This window comes from Engystomops pustulosus, chromosome 7 (assembly GCF_040894005.1).
Source record: "Engystomops pustulosus chromosome 7, aEngPut4.maternal, whole genome shotgun sequence".
In the NCBI taxonomy this organism is placed as follows: domain Eukaryota; kingdom Metazoa; phylum Chordata; class Amphibia; order Anura; family Leptodactylidae; genus Engystomops; species Engystomops pustulosus.
The window spans coordinates 118,893,978-118,916,922 of record NC_092417.1 but is presented as its reverse complement, the minus strand read 5'-3'; the positions used below and the strand labels follow the sequence as shown (position 1 = coordinate 118,916,922).

The following is a 22,945-nucleotide window of genomic DNA, read 5'->3' as shown; positions in this document are numbered from 1 at the left end:
TTATGAAAGTTGGGCAACACCTTGTAATGCTAGGGACAATAGTTAAAGAATGGTGGAAGGTAAGGCAAGTTCTTGATCCGCAGATCCGACGGTGAAACTACTTAACCTTGTTCAAGCATAGTATGTATTCTGGGGTATGTTTCTGACATTCATGTAATGGAGAGTCACTGATTGGCGATTCTGTGACTTTTATACCTTGCCTTGCAACTGACAGAATTCCATTCAAAGATTCCTCTTCCCCCTACTGTCTCAGAATTTAAGGCTAGAGTTGACCTTTCTCTACAACTGGAAAAGTTTGTTTACCAAAAATATAATTCTGACTTGAAAATTGAGGCCATTTGGAGCCCATGGCTAAACCACCAGGTTTAACTCCATTAACACTGGCGTAAGAACCTTTTGTAACCTCCTGGGATGAGTTGCTATTGCTGTGAAGTGCTTTAATCTGTGGCTCTTCAATGGTACATTGGTTTCTAATTTGTTATAGTCCATCGCAGTGCCTGTGAGTATTATTTATCTCTTTTTGCATTGGGAAGAAGGAAGGGGGTAATAATTGTAAAAATGGGCACTTGAATTGAATGGGGGAAATAAAAGTACACTAATAGAGAAAAGGAGAGTACTAACCTGAAGAGGGAGCAAATAAGTGGCCATTTAAACACATGAGGCAGGGATGAACGAACATGTGACCAATTTATTATTATTCTGTAGGGGCTTAAAGGGGTATGATAGATGAACTAGGGTGATAGATAATAATTATTGTTTTTCACAGTCCACAGAGATGAGTCTTAGCTGGAAGAAACTTGGAATACCTGACTAGAAAGGAGAAAGACACCATCAAGACATCATTAGTAAGTCAGCCATCATGTTATCATGTACTGTGGTATATTTGTCTTTGGATATACTGCTGATATATTTTGTTTAGTCATTTTGTAGAAACCGTCATGATGTAGTAGTATTATTTGGGCCTTATACACAATTATCATTGATAATATTGTGCTTTGAAACGTCCATACCTGTAATACTAATCATTGCAATGAGGTAATATTTGCTCCTGGCACAGCAGTACTATAAGTGCAGTAATGGTGGTCATGGTTACAGTAGGAGGGGGTCCCATTAGGAATTGTGTCCCGGGCCAGAAGACTCTAGTTACGACACTGTGGAGAAGTCTACACAACAATGTTTATTGGTAGTGAAATGTTGCTTACCAATAGAGAAATAAATAAATGTTACACTTTAGTGTGCTTCAGATTTGTCCATAACTACAGCCAAACCATTTGCCAACAAGTGATAACACTATCGTCTACATATAAAAAAAACTGGTGCAAACTGGCCTAGTGCAGGCTGCCTTACTAATGTGTAGTTTGTGCCATATAATCCAATAGTGGCGCAAGCTCTTAGTAAATCAGGTCTGCTTTCAGGATATGCACACAGTCGCACCTTATTTTTTGGCACTCTTTGCTTCATGCTTTTGCAACAAAATTGTGCTGCAGCTCAGTAATACATGTGGTGCAAGCTCTCACTAAGCACTACCCCACTCCTTTAGGTGCACAGTTCTTTAAAGTGTTGGACAATGTGTAACCGCAACACAAAAGTGGCGCAAACACTTCATAAATACATTCCTTTCATTCCTTTCAGAAGCCGGGGCCAGAAGTTTGACGTAATAGTACTGCAAATTGCGGGAACGCACCTCCCGCAATGCAGTACTATTACGTCAAATGTTGGGAAGGGGTTAAGGGACTTAAGTTTGAGGGACGTTAGTAGGTAACTGCTGTATTTTGTGTTACTTTTACTGTAAATTCTTCTCTTCTAACGTTTTTCTCTTGTAATCCCCATTAGAACAATGGACTTCATAAGTGGCAATGCTACACAGTGTACATCTTGTGCCATGTATGCTTTCCTTGAACAGCCATTCGAGGGGGAATACTGCTGTGTGAGATATGTGAAAATTGCTCATCTAGAAGCCCAGATTCTGGATCTAAAAGAGCAAGTTTCAAGGCTGCGGGCAATTGACAATATGGAGAGAAGTTTGCTGCTCCTGGAGCACAAACTCACTGGGGAAGACGGGTGTAGAAATGTAGGAAGTATGGAGGTGCAGAGTGAGGAGGCAGCTAGGTGGGTAACATGTAGAAGGCGGAGTAGAGGGAAGAGTTGCAGGTAGTCTAGTCCTGATCTGGTGCAATAAGTTTGCCAGGCTGGCGAATGAGGGGGATATCAGCTGTGGGGTAGCCATGCTGCAGCAAGACGTGGCCTCTAGCAACCAGAACTGTCTGTTCCAGTGAGAAGGGTAGTGGGAGCACAGACAAGGTGCTGGTAGTGGGAGATTCGATTATTAGGTGAATAGATGGGTTCGGCATATTGTGGATCAGGTTGAAAGATTACTGGGAGGGGCTGGGGAGGAACCAGCGTTCATGGTCCACATTCGCACTAATGACAAAGTAAGAGGTAGGTGGAAGGTCCTTGAAAATGATTTCAGGGATTTAGGCCATAAGCTCAGGGCAAGGACCTCAAAGGTAGTTTTCTCCGGAATACTACCTGTACCACATGCCACACTGGGAGACATGCAGATCTGGGAGGTAAATAGGGGGGTCAAAAGTTGGTGTATGAAGGAGGGCTTTGGGTTCATGGAGAACTGGGCTGACTTTTCTGTCGGCTACAGGCTCTACAGCATGGATGGGCTGCACCTCAATGGGGAGGTTGCAGCTGTTTTGGGGGAAAAATGGCTAGAAAGTTGGAGGAGTGTTTAAACTAGAGACCTTGGGGAGGGCAACTACACTTGTGCAGGGCAAAAAGACAGTATAGATAGGGAACAGGGGAGAGTCATAGTCCATCAGGGAGGAAGGGGGACTGGAATTAGATTGGGGAATAAGAACAAAAGGAATAGGGATAGGTGAAACCATATAAAGTATATGTACAGAAATGCAAGAGGCCTCACTAACAAAATGGAGGAACTGGAACTCTTAATGTTGGAGCGTAAATATGATATAGTGGGTATTAGCGAGACATGGATGGACAGTAGATATGAATTGGCTGTTACTATAGATGGTTATAATCTTTTTAGAAATGATCATATAAATAAAAAAGGGGAGGGGTTTGTTTATATGTGAGTCCTTACAGGTGGACATAAGGGGAGGGAAAAGGAATAATAAAATATTACTAGGGGTTTGTTATGAGGCTTAAAATATAATGGAGGCAGCAGAGGAAATGCTGATAAGTGAAATGGATGCAGCTTCAAAGCAGGGTGAAGTACTTATAATGGGAGACTGCAAGTACCCAGATATAGACTGGGGAGCAGAAACCTGCAGGTTCTTCAGAGGTAGCAGGTTTTTGTCGACAACAAAAGACAATTACCTGTCACAACTAGTTCTGGAGCCAACAAAAGGGGAGCACTGCTGGAGCTTATCCTAACCAACAGTCCTGATAGGGTATCAAAATTACAGATTGGGGGAACCTGGGTAATAGTGACCATAAAATAATTTATTTTGTATTACGCTTTACTAAGAGCGTTAGTGGAGGGGCAACCAACACTCTAAACTTCAGGAGGGCAAACTTTTCAGCAACTAAGGGAAGACCTTATAGGCATAGACAGGGATGATGTTCTCAAAGACAAAAGCCCCCCCCCCAAAAAAATGGGGCTTTTTCTCATATATTAAAAAAAAGTCCTGTGAGAAACACATTCCATATGGGAAAAAGCAAGAGAGGAACAAGAAAAAGCCAATGTGGCTAACTAGTCTTGTAAGGAAAGCAATAAGCGAGAAAGATAAGGCCTTTAAAGTGGTAAAACATGAAGGTGCCACTCTCTAGGCGTAGAGAGTGTCCCCTTGTCCTAGTCACAGGCCTAGGTACAAAAAGATCTTTGGAGGGATCCTTGTACTGTCCATTCAGGTATTTGTACATTGTAATGAGGTCCCCTCTCAGTCATCCTTTTTCTAAACTGAATAATCCCCAAATTTTGTAATCTGTCATTGTATTCTAGTCCCCGCATTCCCCTAATAATCTTGGTTGCTCTCCTCTGCACCCGTTCCAGCTCTGCTATGTCCTTTTTATACACTGGTGCCCAAAACTGAACACAATATTCCATGCGTGGTCCGACCAGTGATATAAGGGCAAACCTATATCATGGTCTTTTTCTATGTCTTTATCATGGTAATCTATTTCTCTCTTGATACTTCCCATAATTTCATTTATCTTAGCAGCAGTATCCTGGCTCTGGTTACTAATATTAAGTTTACCATCCACCAATACCCCCAAGTCTTTTTCAGCTCCAGTGTTACCAAGTAATTGACTGTTTAGAACATAATTATACTTTACATTTATCTACATTAAACCTCATCAACCATTTCTCTGCCCACTCCTCAAGCTTCCACAAATCCCTCTGTAATGCTAAACTATCGACCTCATCTATTGAACTATAGAACACATACAGCATTTCATAATTACATTTGAATTGGTATATACAGTTTAGTATCATTTGCAAATTTTAAAACTTGACTGTGTAAACCCACTACAAGGTCATTAATAAAAATATTAAAAAGAAGTGGCCGAATACAAACCCCTGTGGCACTCCACTGGTAACGTCAACCCAATCTGAGAATGTGCCATTAATGACAACCTTTGTTTTTTCTATCACTAAGCCAATTACTTACCCAAATATACAGATTTTCCCCTAGTCCCAGAAGTCCCATTTTATTTACCAGCCTTTTAAGCAGCACTTTGTCAAATGCCTTTGAAAAGTCCAGATATACAACATCCACAGCTCCCCCCAGATTCAGTCTAGAACTTACTTCTTCATAGAAGCCAGTCAGATTAGTCTGACAGGACTAATCTCTCATAAACCTATGCTGATTCTGGGTCATAAGCTGATGCTGGGTACAGTGAGATACTCCAGGATAGCATCTCTAACAAACCCCTTAAATATTTTCTTTACAACAGAAGTTAGACTCACAAGTCTGAAGTTTCCAGGATCATTTTGATCCTTTTTTGTATATTGGTGCCATATTTTCTATGCACCTGTTGAACATAACCAGTCCTCAGGGAATCTTCAAATATTAAACGCTACATAGTTCATGCAGAACCTGGGGATGTATGCCATCTGGGCCCGGTGATTTGTCAATCTTAGTGGTTGTAAGGCAGCGCCGTACCACTTCCTGGGTTAAACTGTTGAAATTCCAAAGAGGATTTACATCATTCTTCATCGTGTCATCCACAAGGGGATTTTCCTGGGTAAACACAGTTGAGAAGGCTACATTCAGTAGATTGTCCCTTGCCTCATCTGCTTCCACCACTATTTACACAATTTCAAAATTTATGAAAACGTAAATATGGGAAATGTTATATAGCAACTTATTTCGGTCCTTTATTTCTTTTAATTTTGCGACATTTTGGGGTATATTTGATATATTTGGGCCCAAATTTGCAACTTTTCCACTCGCCTAGCAAAACTAGGCGCACAAGAATTCTTCAGCGTTCCGCCCGATATATCTTTCAAATCCACATGTGAACGTATGAAAAAGTCCCAATTTTGGCGTAAATCGAGGTTAAAAGGTCGCAAATAAACTTTAGTCTTGACCATGTGTAGGAAAAAGAAAATTGAAAAAGAGTTTGAGACTATTGTGCAATGTTTTATTAAAAAGTCGCAAAAACCCTATAGACACAGCTGCCTGATATATCAACCTCAAAGATAAATCAAACAAGTCCAAAAGTCGGAAAAAAACAAGAAAAGATACACACAAATGTCCTGACTGTTGACATATGACCCCCATAGACTAGGATCATAATCACAGCTATGATAAATAATACTGACCATAAACCTAAATTACTTTGCAACAAGAATGATTTTTATTGGGATATGTACAGTTTTTGTTAAAAGTGTATTCTTGTGTTGTTAAATGAAATATTTTGACTGTTACGCTTTAACTTATTCTGAGCCAAAATCTCCATGCAACTCTTTTCATAATTGTTTCCCACTGTTCACATCTGACTGTCCCTTGAATATTTAACCTTTAGGAAGAAGCTGAGTTGAAGATATCATCTGTAATGATTCAGTAACTGTTAAAAAGGAAATTATTTCCCCATTCAGTTTTCTTTAATTTTTTTCCTTCTTAATCACATAAGTACTTGGATGTGGGATCAGTATCAGGTACCTTTCCATTCAGGTATCAATTATTCCCTATGCTGATTTAAAGCATAACTGTAAAGCTATAGTGATTTTACCAAATTATTATATGTAATTCCCCCTTTAACCCCTTTCCGCCGCAGCCCTTTTCCGTTTTTTCGTTTTCATTTTTCACTCCCCACCTTCAAAAATCTATAACTTTTTAATTTTTCCATGTGCAGAGCTGTGTTATGGATTATTTTCTGTGTAAAATGGTGGTATTTAATATTCCATGCCATGTACTGGGAAGTGGGAAAAAAATTCAAAATGCAGTGAAATTAGTAAAAAAAAACACATTTTTGCAGTATTCTTGTGGGCCTGGATTTTACGGTTTTCACTCTGCACCCCAAATGACATGTCTACTTTATTCTTTGGGTTGGTACGATTAGGGGAAACCAAATTTGTATAGGTTTTATAATGTTTTCATACATTTACATTTGCCATCTTCTGGCGCTAATAATTTTTTTATACTTTGGTATACAGAGCTTTGGGAGGTGTCTTTTTTGTGGCTTTGATGAAGTGGACGGAGACTTATGTCCGTCAGCCTATACCCTCCAGCTGAGGCCAGTTAGCCCACAGATCCCATGATGCCTTGTGTTCTCTCCCAAAGTAATTTAGCATTAAATCTACTGAATCTACTAAATCCACTGAACACTGTACACAGCATATATATGGTGACGGTCTGACAGCTTCCATCACATGGAGAAGCAGGGGGACATGTAATAAGTGGTAGAAATCATAAGTAAACCAGTTACATGCAGTCTATAGCCTGTGCTGTATGAGCACTAAGGGTCAATAGCTTATCATAGGTAGTTATTTAAAGAAGAAAATAATAAAAATGTGCTGGCGTCCTGATATTTTTACTATTTTCTTCTCTAAATAACTACCTATGGTCAATTCTCCAGATGATCCCTACAGTTAAGAGAGAAGCACGTTGAGATACTTTGATTAGGAGTGAGGATATTTTGATGAGGAATGAGGATGTGAGAGGCTATGATCTGTTAAGCTAGTTCATTGTTAAGCTAGTGAGATCCTAGAGTGTAGGATATAGAAGCTTGTGTGTTCCTATTTAACAATTATAGGGTTGATTGTCTACTGAGTATCATATATAGCTCAGCATTCTACCTTTAGTCTAGCTCCTTGTGTAACACCTATGCCTGGTTGTTGATACATTCATGTAAACTATAAAGACAGAGGTATAGTTGTGTTTTTACAGTGAGGAGTTCTTTAATATCTCAATGGGAGGTGTTTATTTGACTTACAGTGACAATCATTGATACAAAGCCCCCCTCCTCTGTGTTTTTAAATATGCCAGATAAATGTTTTATATTATAAGTTATAAATAAGTTTTACATTTTCCCTTTCCGTTTATATCAGTGATTGGACTTTGACTTTATAATGGTATATAAATTATCTAAAGTTTTTGTTAGTTTATCTGCACAGAGCTAATACTACCGATGACAAGGTGGGCGACGAGAGCATCATGAGGTGCAGAAAGAGACAGAGAAAGTTCTGTAGAATCACAGAATGGGACGGAGGGACTTAATGGGAACAGTGAAGATCTTGTACCTCACTATTCTGTGCAGGAGATATCTGTATCCATGGTCCTGAACACATCCAGCTCTGCTACATACATAGAGAGAGCTCTGTCACTTGACTGCTTTTGTCAGTATTTTTAAATAGTATTTTTTATTTTACTTCCTCTAATCCACACCATCCCAAAAGCTATATGAGTACACAGTACACAGGCTGATGCAGTTGTGAAACCTTTTGTACAAGACACAAGACAATGTGGTGATAAATCCAGTCAGTAAACTCCTTTACTAAAGCCAGCTATAACTATTAGCCCAGATCTTGAATACTTCTCGTATCTATGTTATTTATATATATTTTCATGCTACTGAAATATATTAATGTGATATTTTAGTTTTTCTTGTTAATTAAATTAGCAAATATATCTACTTTTTTTGTCAGGATGCGGTGCAAAAAGATGTGAGTATACATTAATGATCAAAAAATAACTTGAAGCTGCAATGAAACAAAGGGTGAAAATTTTTAAGTGGTCTGAATTAGAGATGAGCGAACATGCTCGTCCGAGCTTGATGCTCGTTCGAGCATTAGCGTACTCGAAACTGCTCGTTGCTCGGACGAATACTTCACCCGCTCGAGAAAATGGCAGCTCCCGCCGTTTTGCTTTTTGGCGGCCAGAAACAGAGCCAATCACAAGCCAGGAGACTCTGCACTCCACCCAGCATGACGTGGTACCCTTACACGTCGATAGCAGTGGTTGGCTGGCCAGATCAGGTGACCCTGGGATAGACTAGCCGCTGCCCGCGCTGCTCGGATCATTCTGTGTCTGGATGCCGCTAGGGAGAGAGCTGCTGCTGGTCAGGGAAAGCGTTAGGGTGTTCTATTAGCTTACTGTTAGGCAGGAGTGATTCTCCAAGAACCCAACAGCCCTTCTTAGGGCTACAATAACGTTCTACTTTTTTTTTTTTTATTTGCATCTAGTACCATTTTGTGAGGAATTAGCAGGGGGACTTGCTACCGTTGTGTTTAGCTCTTAGTGGCACACATATCCACCTCAAACACCAAAGTGGGAAAATTTAGTAGGGGTTGGATTTCAATTAGGCACAGTCTGCCATTTTTCCTTTTTTATTTTACGTTTATTTTGTTTAATAACTCAGTGTCATCTCATCTGGCATAGTAGTGTGCTTTCATACTTGGCTAGAAAATAGCCATAGGAGAATCCAAACGGCTTACGCCTACAGTAGCGTTATATATTTGATTTCTGGTTGATCTGCTGGTGGCTGTACTTGCTGCAGTGCATCTACTAGCCAATTGTGAGCAATTTGTAGTGAGACTTGCGACCGCTGTGTTTTGCGCTTAGTGGCACACATATCCACCTCAAACACCAAAGTGGGAAAATTTAGTAGGGGTTGGATTTCAATTAGGCACAGTCTGCCATTTTTCCTTTTTTATTTTACGTTTATTTTGTTTAATAACTCAGTGTCATCTCATCTGGCATAGTAGTGTGCTTTCATACTTGGCTAGAAAATAGCCATAGGAGAATCCAAACGGCTTACGCCTACAGTAGCGTTATATATTTGATTTCTGGTTGATCTGCTGGTGGCTGTACTTGCTGCAGTGCATCTACTAGCCAATTGTGAGCAATTTGTAGTGAGACTTGCGACCGCTGTGTTTTGCGCTTAGTGACGCACATATCCATTGCAAAGACCGAAGTGGGAAAATTTAGTAGGGGTTGGATTTCAATTAGGCACAGTCTGCCATTTGTCCTTTTTTATTTTACGTTTATTTTGTTTACTAACTCAGCGTCATCTCATCTGGCATAGTAGTGTGCTTTCATACTTGGCTAGAAAATAGCCAAAGGAGAATCCAAACGGCTTACGCCTACAGTAGCGTTATATATTTGATTTCTGGTTGATCTGCTGGTGGCTGTACTTGCTGCAGTGCATCTACTAGCCAATTGTGAGCAATTTGTAGTGAGACTTGCGACCGCTGTGTTTTGCGCTTAGTGACGCACATATCCATTGCAAAGACCGAAGTGGGAAAATTTAGTAGGGGTTGGATTTCAATTAGGCACAGTCTGCCATTTGTCCTTTTTTATTTTACGTTTATTTTGTTTAATAACTCAGCGTCATCTCATCTGGCATAGTAGTGTGCTTTCATACTTGGCTAGAAAATAGCCAAAGGAGAATCCAAACGGCTTACGCCTACAGTAGCGTTATATATTTGATTTCTGGTTGATCTGCTGGTGGCTGTACTTGCTGCAGTGCATCTACTAGCCAATTGTGAGCAATTTGTAGTGAGACTTGCGACCGCTGTGTTTTGCGCTTAGTGACGCACATATCCATTGCAAAGACCGAAGTGGGAAAATTTAGTAGGGGTTGGATTTCAATTAGGCACAGTCTGCCATTTGTCCTTTTTTATTTTACGTTTATTTTGTTTACTAACTCAGCGTCATCTCATCTGGCATAGTAGTGTGCTTTCATACTTGGCTAGAAAATAGCCAAAGGAGAATCCAAACGGCTTACGCCTACAGTAGCGTTATATATTTGATTTCTGGTTGATCTGCTGGTGGCTGTACTTGCTGCAGTGCATCTACTAGCCAATTGTGAGCAATTTGTAGTGAGACTTGCGACCGCTGTGTTTTGCGCTTAGTGACGCACATATCCATTGCAAAGACCGAAGTGGGAAAATTTAGTAGGGGTTGGATTTCAATTAGGCACAGTCTGCCATTTGTCCTTTTTTATTTTACGTTTATTTTGTTTACTAACTCAGCGTCATCTCATCTGGCATAGTAGTGTGCTTTCATACTTGGCTAGAAAATAGCCAAAGGAGAATCCAAACGGCTTACGCCTACAGTAGCGTTATATATTTGATTTCTGGTTGATCTGCTGGTGGCTGTACTTGCTGCAGTGCATCTACTAGCCAATTGTGAGCAATTTGTAGTGAGACTTGCGACCGCTGTGTTTTGCGCTTAGTGACGCACATATCCATTGCAAAGACCGAAGTGGGAAAATTTATTAGGGGTTGGATTTCAATTAGGCACAGTCTGCCATTTGTCCTTTTTTATTTTACGTTTATTTTGTTTAATAACTCAGTGTCATCTCATCTGGCATAGTAGTGTGCTTTCATACTTGGCTAGAAAATAGCCATAGCAATAGGATAGCATTGTTTGGTTTTAAAAACTCAAAAACACAAAAAAAAAAAAAAAAAACACAAAAAAAAGTTAAAAAAAAATTAAAGCTATAACTCTCATTTTAAAAATGTTTAACCCGAGGGCTAGGGGTAGAGGACGAGGGCGGGGACGTGGGCGTCCAACTACTGCAGGGGTCAGAGGCCGTGGTCCTGGCCGGGGTGAGACACCACCTGCTTATGAGGGAGCAGGGGAACGCCGCAGAGCTACACTCCCTAGGTTCATGTCTGAAGTTACTGGGACTCGTGGTAGAGCACTGTTGAGGCCAGAACAGTGCGAACAGGTGATGTCGTGGATTGCTGACAATGCTTCGAGCAATTTGTCCACCAGTCAGTCTTCCACACAGTCCACCCATGTCACCGAAATCGCCACTCCTCCAGCTCCTGCACCTCAGCCTCCTCCCCCCCAGTCTGCCCCCTCCCAGGAAAATTTGGCATTTGAACCGGCATACTCTGAGGAACTGTTTTCTGGACCCTTCCCACAGTCACAAACCACTTGTCCGGTTGCTGCTGAGCAATTTTCCGATGCCCAGGTTTTCCACCAGTCACAGTCTGTGGGTGATGATGACCTTCTTGACGTAGTAAAAGTGTGTAAAGAGGTGTCCGACGATGAGGAGACACGGTTGTCAGACAGTGGGGAAGTTGTTGTCAGGGCAGGAAGTCCGAGGGGGGAGCAGACTGAGGGATCGGAGGATGATGAGGTGACAGACCTAAGCTGGGTTGAGAGGCCGGGTGAACACAGTGCTTCTGAGACGGAGGAGAGTCCTTGACCAGAACAGGTTGGAAGAGGCAGTGGTGGGGCCAGACGGAGAGGCAGGGCCAGAGCTGGTGCATCAGCGCCAAATGTGTCAACTAGTGAAGCTCCCGTGGTGAGGGCTCTTGCGGCGAGGGCTAGATCTTCAGAAGTCTGGAGGTTCTTTAAGGAAACACCGGATGACCGACGGACTGTGGTGTGCAACATTTGCCAAACCAGGCTCAGCAGGGGTTCCACCACTCCTAGCTTAACTACCACCAGTATGCGCAGGCATATGAATGCTAAACACCCCACTCAGTGGCAACAAGCCCGTTCACCTCCGGCCGTGCACACCACTGCTCCTTCCCCTGTGTCAGCTGATAGTCAGCCCCCTGCCCAGGACCCTGCCACAAAAACCCCATCGTCGCCTCCACGATCCTCCACAGCATCCACCAGCGTTCAGCTCTCCATACCCCAGACGCTGGAGCGGAAACGCAAATATAGTGCAACCCACCCGCACGCCCAAGCCCTTAATGTGCACATCTCCAGATTGCTTAGCCTGGAGATGCTGCCCTATAGGCTAGTAGAGACCGAGGCCTTTCGCAACCTCATGGCGGCGGCCGCCCCTCGGTATTCGGTCCCCAGCCGCCACTACTTTTCCCGATGTGCCGTCCCAGCCCTGCACCAGCATGTGTCAGACAACATCACCCGTGCCCTGACCAACGCCGTTTCTGACAAGGTCCACCTGACCACGGACACGTGGACGAGTGCTGCCGGGCAGGGCCACTATATATCGCTGACGGCACATTGGGTTAACTTGGTGGAGGCTGGGACCGAGTCTGACCCTGGGGCTGGTCATATACTGCCGACGCCGAGGATTGCGGGGCCTACCTCGGTCCAGGTGTTTCAGGCCTACTATGCCTCCTCCTCCTCCCACCCCTCCTCCACCTCCTCCTCCGAACTACCATCCGTGGGCACGGCGCCATCAGTCGGTAGCTCTAGGCACAGCAGCAGTGCCGTCGCTAAGCGACAGCAGGCGGTGCTCAAACTGCTGAGCCTAGGCGACAAAAGGCACACCGCCCAAGAACTATTACAGGGCATCACGGCGCAGACTGATCTGTGGCTGGCACCGCTGAACCTGAAGCCAGGCATGGTTGTGTGTAACAACGGCCGTAACCTAGTGGCGGCTCTGCAACTCGGCAGACTGACACATGTGCCATGCCTGGCCCATGTGTTAAATCTGATAGTTCAGCGTTTCCTCAAGACATACCCCAATCTGTCAGATTTGCTCACGAAGGTGCGCCGCATCTGTGCGCATTTCAGGAAGTCCAGCACAGATGCTGCCACTCTCAGGGCAGCGCAGCGCCGCCTCCAACTGCCCGCTCACCGACTGTTGTGCGACGTGCCCACGAGGTGGAATTCAACACTGACCATGTTATCCAGAGTTTACCAGCAGCGCAGAGCGATTGTAGACTGCCAGATGTCAACTTCCACCAGAAGTGGTAGTCAGGTCAGTCAGCTTCCTCAAGTCTACAATGAGGAGTGGACGTGGATGTCTGATATCTGTCAGGTGCTGAGTAACTTTGAGGAGTCAACACAGATGGTCAGTGGCGATGCCGCCATCATCAGCCTCACCATCCCGCTGCTTGGCCTGTTGAAAAACTCTCTGATCAGCATGAAGTCGGAAGCTTTGCGCTCGTCACAAGAGACGGGGGAAGAAGATTCCCTTGTTGATAGCCAAAGCACCCTCAGGTCTGTTTCTCAGCGCATATCGGAGGAGGTGGAGGTGGAGGAGGATGAGGAGGAAGAGGAGGAGAATGTTGGCGAGACACAAGAGGGGACCATTGTTGAGTCCTTCACTGTTCAGCGTGTATGGGCAGAAGAAGAGGAGTTGGAGGAGTTGGAGGAGGAGGAAATGGACAGTCAGGCCAGTGAGGGGAGTGAATTCTTACGCGTTGGTACTCTGGCGCATATGGCAGATTTCATGCTAGGCTGCCTATCCCGTGACCCTCGCGTTCAAAGAATTTATTCCAGCACCGATTACTGGGTGTTCACTCTCCTGGACCCACGGTACAAGCAAAATCTTTCCACTCTCATCCCTGCAGAGGAAAGGAGTGTGAGAATGCATGAATACCAGCAGGCCCTGGTGCACAAGCTGAAACAGTATTTCCCTTCTGACAGCGCTAGCGGCAGAGTGCGTAGTTCTGCGGGACAAGTAGCGAGGGAGAGTAGGCGAGCAGGCAGCTTGTCCAGCACTGGCAAGGGTACGCTTTACAAGGCTTTTGCCAGCTTTATGTCACCCCAGCAAGACACTGTCACCTGTCCCCAGTCTCGGCAGAGTAGGGCTGATCTTTACAGAAAGATGGTGAGGGAGTACGTAGCTGACCATACCATCGTCCTAAATGATCACACAGCTCCCTACAACTACTGGGTTTCAAAGCTGGACATGTGGCACGAACTGGCGCTTTACGCCTTGGAGGTTCTTGCCTGCCCTGCCGCTAGCGTCTTGTCCGAGCGGGTTTTCAGTGCAGCTGGTGGCATCATCACAGATAAGCGTACACGCCTGTCGACTGACAGCGCTGACAGGCTGACGCTTATTAAAATGAATAAAGGCTGGATTTCTCAGAATTTCCAATCTCCACCAGGTGAAGGAAGCTCAACCTGAATAATTGATCCACTCCTCCTCCTCCTCATTTTCCTCCTTCTCCTCCTCTTTGTACAGTAAAGCAGAGGAAACTGGCTATTTTTTGACAGGGCCCACTGGCTCTTGCTATAGTACTTTATGCATTTAATTTTTCTGGAGGGCCACCTACCCGGTCCTCTGTTTGAAACAATTTTTGTGAGTGCCACATAAAGGCACTCAATCTATTCCATTTTTCTGGAGGGCCACCTACCCGGTCCTCTGTTTTAAAAAATTTTTTGGACTGCCACATACAGGCACTCAATCTATTCCATTTTACTGGAGGGCCACCTACCTGCTCCTCTGGTTTGAAAAATTTTTGGGACTGCCACATACAGGCACTCAATCTATTCCATTTTTCTGGAGGGACACCTACCTGCTCCTCTGGTTTGAAAACTTTTTGGGACTGCCACATACAGGCACTCAATCTATTCCATTTTACTGGAGGGCCACCTACCTGCTCCTCTGGTTTGAAACATTTTTGGGACTGCCACATACAGGCACTCAATCTATTCCATTTTTCTGGAGGGACACCTACCTGCTCCTCTGGTTTGAAAACTTTTTGGGACTGCCACATACAGGCACTCAATCTATTCCATTTTTCTGGAGGGCCACCTACCTGCTCCTCTGGTTTGAAAACTTTTTGGGACTGCCACATACATGCACTCAATCTATTCCATTTTTCTGGAGGGACACCTACCTGCTCCTCTGGTTTGAAAACGTTTTGGGACTGCCACATACAGGCACTATCCAAATTAAATTGTCTCCATAGCAGCCTCCACACGTTGTCTCCATTGCTACCTCCAAAAGTCGTCCATATAGCTGCCTCCATACATCCTCCCCTTATCAAACGAGGTGTGTCAGGCAGAAATTTGGGTTGTTTTCATGGATTCCACATCAAAGTTGTTAACTTTGTCGCCACCCTGCTGTGTTATCCACAAAATATACTGGCAAACTTTTATGATTAACCGATATTATTTCAGCGCTTCTTGCGCAGCTGTTTACATTCCCCTCACCCGCCATATCCCAAACTTATAAGAACGCTACTACACTTGATCTTATACAAAAGGTTCTTAGAAGTGCTGTTTGGGGAGTAGCCTAGAGACAGGGGCTTGGATTGGCGAAAGCTCGCCTGGCTGCAGAGCGCCAGCTCCATCCCAAGATCCAACTAACATAGTTTTAACTGCAGCACCTTTAATCTACTACTAGTTCACTGCCTCCATAATAATAATAATAATAATCTTTATTTATATAGCGTCATCATATTCTGTAGCGCTTTACAATTCATAGGAAACAAATACAAATGTAATGTAACAGAGCACAACATTTGTATGGAACAACAGGAGTGAGGTCCCTGCTCGCCAGAGCTTACGGTTTATGAAGATGATGGGGTAACACGAGGTAAAAGAATATTTAATGGTCAAGCCATTCTTCTTAGGGAATAGAACAAAATATAATAAATGGAATTGCTGTCGCTTGAACCACTCAGCCGTCATCTTATATACCAGGTCCAGGGTGAATGGGACTGCAGAGAAGTCTGGTGCCTGTTGGTTGCTGGATAACAGATGGGAGGACGACACAGGACGGGTTAGTAGAAGAGTTAAAACTTCATGCAGTTAATGAGTGTTATAGGCTTGCCTAAAGAAATGGGTTTTAAGACCACGTTTGAAACTTTGGAGGTTAGGTATTAGTCTGATAGTCCGGGGCAGAGCATTCCATAGAATTGGTGCAGCTCTAGAGAAGTCTTGGAGACGCGAGTGGGAGGTCCGCACTAGGGTAGAGGTTAATCTAAGATCACTGGCGGATCTAAGAGCACGGGTTGGGCGATAGACTGAGATAAGAGAGGAGAGGTAGGGGGGTGCAGCATTATACAGAGCTTTATGGATGAGGGTTATTATTATTTTAAACTGTATTCGAAAGGAGACTGGCAGCCAGTGCAGCGACTGGCATGAACTGTAAGCATACATGGTCCCCTTATCAAACGAGCTGTGTCAGGCAGAATTTTGGGTTGTTTTCATGGCTTCCACAACAAACTTGTTAACTTTGTCGCCACCCTGCTGTGTAATCCACAAAAAATACTGGCAAACTTTTATCATTTACCGATATTATTTCAGCGCTTCTTGCGCAGCTGTTTACATTCCCCTCACCCGCCATATCCTAAACTTATAAGAACGCTACTACACTTGATCTTATACAAAAGGTTCTTAGAAGTGCTGTTTGGGGAGTAGCCTATAGACAGGGGCTTGGATTGGCGAAAGCTCGCCTGGCAGCGGAGCGCCAGCTCCATGCCAAGATCCAACTAACATAGTTTTAACTGCAGCACCTTTAATCTACTACTAGTTCACTGCCTCCATACATGGTCCCCTTATCAAACGAGCTGTGTCAGGCAGAATTTTGGGTTGTTTTCATGGCTTCCATGTTAACTTTGTCGCCACCCTGCTGTGTAATCCACAAAATATACTGGCAAACTTTTATCATGTACGGATATTATTTGAGCGCTTCTTGCTCACCTCCTTTGGTTCCTCTCTGCCACCCATTGGTTTGAAGCCTGAGTCCATTTAGGGTATGTCGCCATGACACTCTCTAGCCTGCTGCCGCTGCCTCTGCATGCCGTCCCCTATAGTGTCAGGGTCAATTATTGGATGTTTTAGATGCTATCTAGCTTCATTCTGTCACTCTGTCATGGCCATGCTGTTGCCCATAATTTTGGCATAATGTTGCGATTATGCAGCCTCAGAGGCATCCATGCATGCTGCCCCTGCTGTTTCCTGTCCATTTCCGTGGTGTTTCCATCCTTTTCTGAGGTTCCCAGGTGTTTGGCCAAGCTTCCCTGTGCAGAGCCTTGGTCCCCTTGAAAAATGCTCGAGTCTCCCATTGACTTCAATGGGGTTCGTTATTCGAGACGAGCACTCGAGCATCGGGAAAAGTTCGTCTCGAATAACGAGTACCCGAGCATTTTAGTGTTCGCTCATCTCTAGTCTGAATACTTTCCATACCAACTGTATACTGTACAGATGGAGGCAAAAAGGATGCCTCCATCTTCCAGTATATGTCTATGTATACATCCAGCATATATGCAGGGAGCTTCCCTGGCATAAACCCTGTACATATACATAAAACAAGATATGAATATTGCTTTATTGTCATGTCAAACTTGGATTTATGTGTAAGAAATAGGCAGGCAATTGATTTCAGGCAATTTTTAACTTCGGTCGTTTTTAGAGCTATGTATGAAATTAAAGAATATTTGCAGTTGGTAATTCATTAATCGGAAACAAAACAGGTAGGAATCAGAAGCAAAACTGTAAATGGTTGCACAATATTACATGTATGATTAACTACAATCTGTTCAAAACAATTTCAGTATTCTTGTTTTCCAAATATTTGGCAAATTAAGAAAAAAAATAATTAACAGAAATGTGAAAGAAAACTGTAATAATAATGTAGTATATGTGTATGTAATATAATTGAACATATCTATATACTATAAGAATGTATTGTAATTTATTCAGTTGTTGAGGTGCAATACAATGCAGAAATACAGAAGTTTAATAAATAATATAGTTTAATAAAACAAAAAAGCAGCTTTAACGTATTATAACATAAATTTATAAAAGGATCTTAATTAGACATGAGCGAGTATACTCGTCCGAGCTTGATGCTTGTTCGAGTATTAAGGTACTCGAAACGGCTCGTTGCTCGGACGAGTATTTCCCCTGCTCGAGATCGAGCATTTAATTAAAAAAACACAGTGAAGAACAATGAAGAATAGAATAAAAACAGTGAACACAGTGAACACAGGATCATTTAAGTGAAAAAGACAGTGAAGAACACAGTGAAGAATAGATTACAGATGTTCGGCACATCTGCTTACTTGTCGGAAGATACGCGCGGAACGGCAGCAGGGAGACATCAAGCAGCAGGGAGACATCAAGCAGCACGGGGAGACATCGGGCAGCGGGGAGACATCGGGCAGCGGGGAGACATCGAGCAGCACGGGGGAGACATCGAGCAGCACGGGGGAGACATCGGGCAGCACGGGGGAGACATCGGGCAGCACGGGGGAGACATCGGGCAGCACGGGGGAGACATCGGGCAGCACGGGGGAGACATCGGGCAGCACGGGGAGACATCGGGCAGCACGGGGAGACTTCAGTGGAAGAAGAGGAGCGATCCCGGGACAGCGTATCACCCCGACAAGTAAGCAGATGTGCCGAACATTCTGGAAGAATTTAAAGGTGTTCCTGTGCAGTTCTTGAAAGAAAAGCCAAGTGTTCATATAATTTAGCAACTTCATATGTAATAACAGGTAAAGCCCAAATAGGGTTTGTTTTTTTTAACAAACTTTGGGATCAGGATTTCTTTATGGGTTTAGAAAACACTTTCATAAAAAAACACACTACAGTCATGCTTTGTGTCAAAAATTGTCACAATTTGTTGGTTTTTGCTTGTCCACCCATCTCTTGATGATTGACCACAAGTTCTCAATGGGATTAAGATCTGGAATGTTCCAAACATTCGGAAAGGGGATTCATCAGAGAAAATGACTTTACCCGAGTCCTCAGCAGTCCACTCCCTGTACCTTTTGCAGAATGTCAGTCTGTCCCTGATGTTTTTTTCTGGAGAGAAGTGGCTTCTTTGCTGTCCTCCTTGACACCAGGCCTTGCTTCAAGAGTCTTCGCCTCACAGTGCATGCAGATGCACTCACACCTGTCTGCTGCCATTCCTAAGCAAGCTCTGCACTGATTGTAGCCTAATCCTAAAGCTGAAACACTTTTAAGAGGCGGCCCTGGGGCTTGCTGGTCCTTCTTTGGTGCCCTGGAGCCTTTTCGGCAACAATAGAACCTCTCTCCTTGAATTCCTTGATGATGCGATAGATTGTTGACTGAGCTGCAATCTTTCTAGCTGCGATACTCTTCCCTGTTAGGCCCGTTTTGTGCAGTGCAATGATGACTGCACGTGTTTCTTTAGAGATAACCATGGTTAACAGAAGAGAATCAATGATGCCAAGCACCAGCCTCCTTTTAAAGTGTCCAGTGATGTGATTCTTACTTAATCATGGCAGATGGATGTCCAGCCCTGTCCTCATCAACACCCACACTTGTGTTAATGGAGCAATCACTGAAACTCCTTTTAGGGCAGGCCTGCAATGAAGTTGAAATGTGTTTTGGGGGAAAAAGTTCATTTTCTAGGCAAATATTGACTTTGTAATTAATTGCTGTTAAGCTGATCACTCTTTATAACACTCTTATATGCAAATTGCCATTAAAAAACCTGATGCAGTAGACTTTGTAAAAACTAACATTTGTATAATTCTCAAAACTTTTGGCCATGACTGTACAACAGTAAAATTGCATTTACTAGGTCCAGTCTAGAAAACTTTCCATACACTATTGTCACCCATGGCTTTGAGGCTGCTGTAAAGCATATTACTAAATGCTGTTACTAGAGCTCAGGCAATAAAAAATGATGACTACACTGTGTCTAAACAGGTTCTTTATACTGCTTTGTTATACTGCTGTTAACTGCCGTGATCAGAGCTGACAACAATCCCAACAGCTAGAGGGGTTGGCCACCTTTCCACTAAGATTTTGATAATGCTGCCACATATTCTCTATTATTATGTAACTGCAGATGTGCTTAGAAAATGTCACAAAAATGTGCTATTGTTGTGCTGGCACCTCCGAAAAAATCCTACCAACGGAACCTTTGGTAATTCATCCGTCCACATAATTGACATTGCTGAGGAGTCGCATAACCACTTTGTCCAAGACGCTGTCCTGATGCATGATCCCTGTACTGCCACAGCAGAACTCTTTCACACAAGGGCAGCTCCAGCACATTGAAGACGGCAGAGTGTGTGCGTATGCGCAGATATCACCCTTCTGTATCAGCGGAGCACAGCTGTTCATCTGCTCATGCTTGCATTCCACTCCTTGGCTCTTTTAGTAGATTCAAGTTCTAGAGCATCAGTGGGAGACTTTTTAAACAAAACCTACCATGAGGAATCTACTATCAGAAGTAGATCTGATGGTACATTCCTCCTGCCTGCCTCTGACCTAATCTGTAATTTAATAATTGTGAAGCCTAACCTAACTTGTTAAAAAAACTTTAGTTTATTAATATGTATATTAACTGCAGAGGCTAAGGCTACTCCATGCCCCAGTAGCCTTTTCAGTTAATTTACATATTACTAAAAAATTTTAAAGTTAGGTTAGGTTCCACAATTATTAAATTACAGATTAAGGCAGAGACAGCAGGAGGAATCTACCATAAGATCTACTTCTGATAGTAGAATCCTTATGGTGGGTTTCCTTAAGACTGGCATTTGAAAAGCCAGACTTAATAAATTCCCTTCATTGTTTGGCCTAAAAAAGATTTTTTTTCAGTATAACAAAATTTCACCAAAAAATTCAACCCTCTTTCTGTAAATTGTTAATGTAAATACATACCCCGCAAAAAATTAGATCTTACGTAGCACAGTATAGAAAGTATAAAGAAGCTACTACAGAAAATTTTTCATTAAAACAGCCTTAAAGCAAAGTACATAGGAAAATTGCTTGTTTGTCAATTACTTTGCATTTGGAATTATTTCCAGCTTCCCGGTCCATTATATGTAATATTAAATATTGCCCCTTGGAAGTACAATTTAAAAATGGGGGAAATATTAAAACATCGGTTAAAGCTCACATGGATCTTTATGCCTATAATCATATATTGTTGTTGTTTTAACATTGAAAATATTAGACATGCAAGTATCTAGTCTGCTTCTTTTTGAGAACCATTTTCACATTACTTGTTGCAGCAGCTACCCCATGACAATAAATTACACTAAAACTTTATTGTGTTTATTTGTATGTGGGAGTGTTGAAGAAATTCTGTTTACAACACTTCAGCTTAACCTTTAGATAACATGAATTACTTAGATGGATCTGTTCCTTCAGGGTCTTTTGCAACTGGCCAGTGCAATATGTTTCTACAATGTGCAGCCATATATCATTGCTATTTAGTAGAAAGAGTCAGGCAAAAACACATTCGCTTTAATCCTTCCCTTGCCACTGAGCAATGTTGTCAGTTTTTGACTCTGTTATACATCTTCCTCGCAATAATATTCTGAATGGAATTCTAACCCTATTAAGAACCTCCCAAGATACATCTTGAAGTAAATATAAGTATAGTAACCTTTGCAGTTTGGTGGGTAACAATTTTTTGTTAAAATATAAATTAAGAAAATGTAAAAAAAATATAAAATCAAGAGCAATAAAAATATACATTACACAACCACAATATGGTACAGTACCTCTATTTTCAATGTACAGGTCTTTATATTAAATATATATTACATATTCCATTTTTATATTACAATATATACAAAGGTGATTAATTAGGATAAAGAAAGAAGCCAAGAGTAACAGTAAGGTTGATCAACTTAAATGTGTACTGTATACACTTGGATTGATATCTTTCTCAGATTGAAGAAAAACTTTCTAGAGATAAGAGTCTACAAAGAAGGCAAAGAAGTATCATAGTTGTAGAAAATTTACCATCAAAATAAAGTGCAACATCCCCCATCGGGGCCTAGCCTTTCTTAGGTGGCTGTAGATAGCCGGGCCCCAGCATACCATAGTGGTTGGCTTATGCGGTCTTGGGCACGCTTGGTATTGAGAGCGGAGGACAGGCCTACAGCCTGGCAGGTGGCAGGTTTCCAGTAGGTGGTGTGTGAAAGAAATATGGAGGGAGAGGCTGATGCAATAGGTTTCTCCCTTGGCTAACCCCTGAGGTGTATATAGAAGTCCCTGAATTATTGAGGATGGGGAGCCCCTGATGGTGTTGCAGCCTAGGCATTACACGGAGGCATGTTGGGCAAATCAAGTTACAGTTCCTTATTCAACTTCAAACAGCAGGCAACGGCAAAACAGTAGCAGCAAATTCAGAAAGCTGGATGGTTGATGGAGATAGCTGGTCCACAGGAAGGTTGCTCACAGCCTAGTAGCAATGTCAGGCTGGGCTGGTAAAGATAGAGCCAAGACCAGATAGTGAACCTCTGCTCTGGGGCTTTGTCTCCTGACTTGCCCTAGGTGCTAGGAAGTGCACCTGTACCTCCTGATATTATGACACTGGCTGGTCCAGCTATGCAGGAGCTGCACTCTCCTCTGTTTCCTTTGCTGATATGTTCTCCAAGATGGAGACTCTCTGACTGACTCTGACCATGTACCCACTAAGGGTTTTTATACTCCCTTGGTCATTTGGTAGTACCCTCCAACTATTGCTTTACAATATTACAAAGAATATCATTGGACAATAACATTTAGCATGCTTTACTCTTGTCTTACCAGGCAGTGGCTACCACTGCAATTACCAGTCGCTTCTGGATGAGTTGCACAGACTCACCAGATAGATTGTGACATGGAGAGGGCGCTATTTGCAAGAACCACCTTGCCTATGCATTGGCAGGGGTATTGCAAAAGCATGATAAACTAAGAAACACTTACTCTTAAACTGTGACTATAGTAGTCTTATATTTGTTATCCATAGCCTCCTTCCTTCTAAAATAGACTTTTAAAAATTTTCTAATGAGCCCGAAGTTACCAGTGCACCTCCTTGCTGTAGTTTCACAATTGTACCCTCCCCACGATACCTAAGCACTTCCACCCTGTCTCAGCCT

At 42.9% G+C, this 22,945-nt stretch overlaps 1 long non-coding RNA gene across 2 annotated transcripts in view; it reads left to right on the top strand.

The window, feature by feature from the left end:
• The first annotated feature begins 764 nt into the window (after positions 1-764).
• LOC140068945 (uncharacterized) overlaps positions 765-22,945 on the top strand; it is a 52,567-nt gene continuing 30,386 nt past the window's right edge. For both annotated transcript variants that reach the window (XR_011848644.1, XR_011848645.1), the window contains exon 1: positions 765-845. This is a non-coding gene — a long non-coding RNA (uncharacterized lncRNA). The remainder of the gene's footprint in view (positions 846-22,945) is intronic.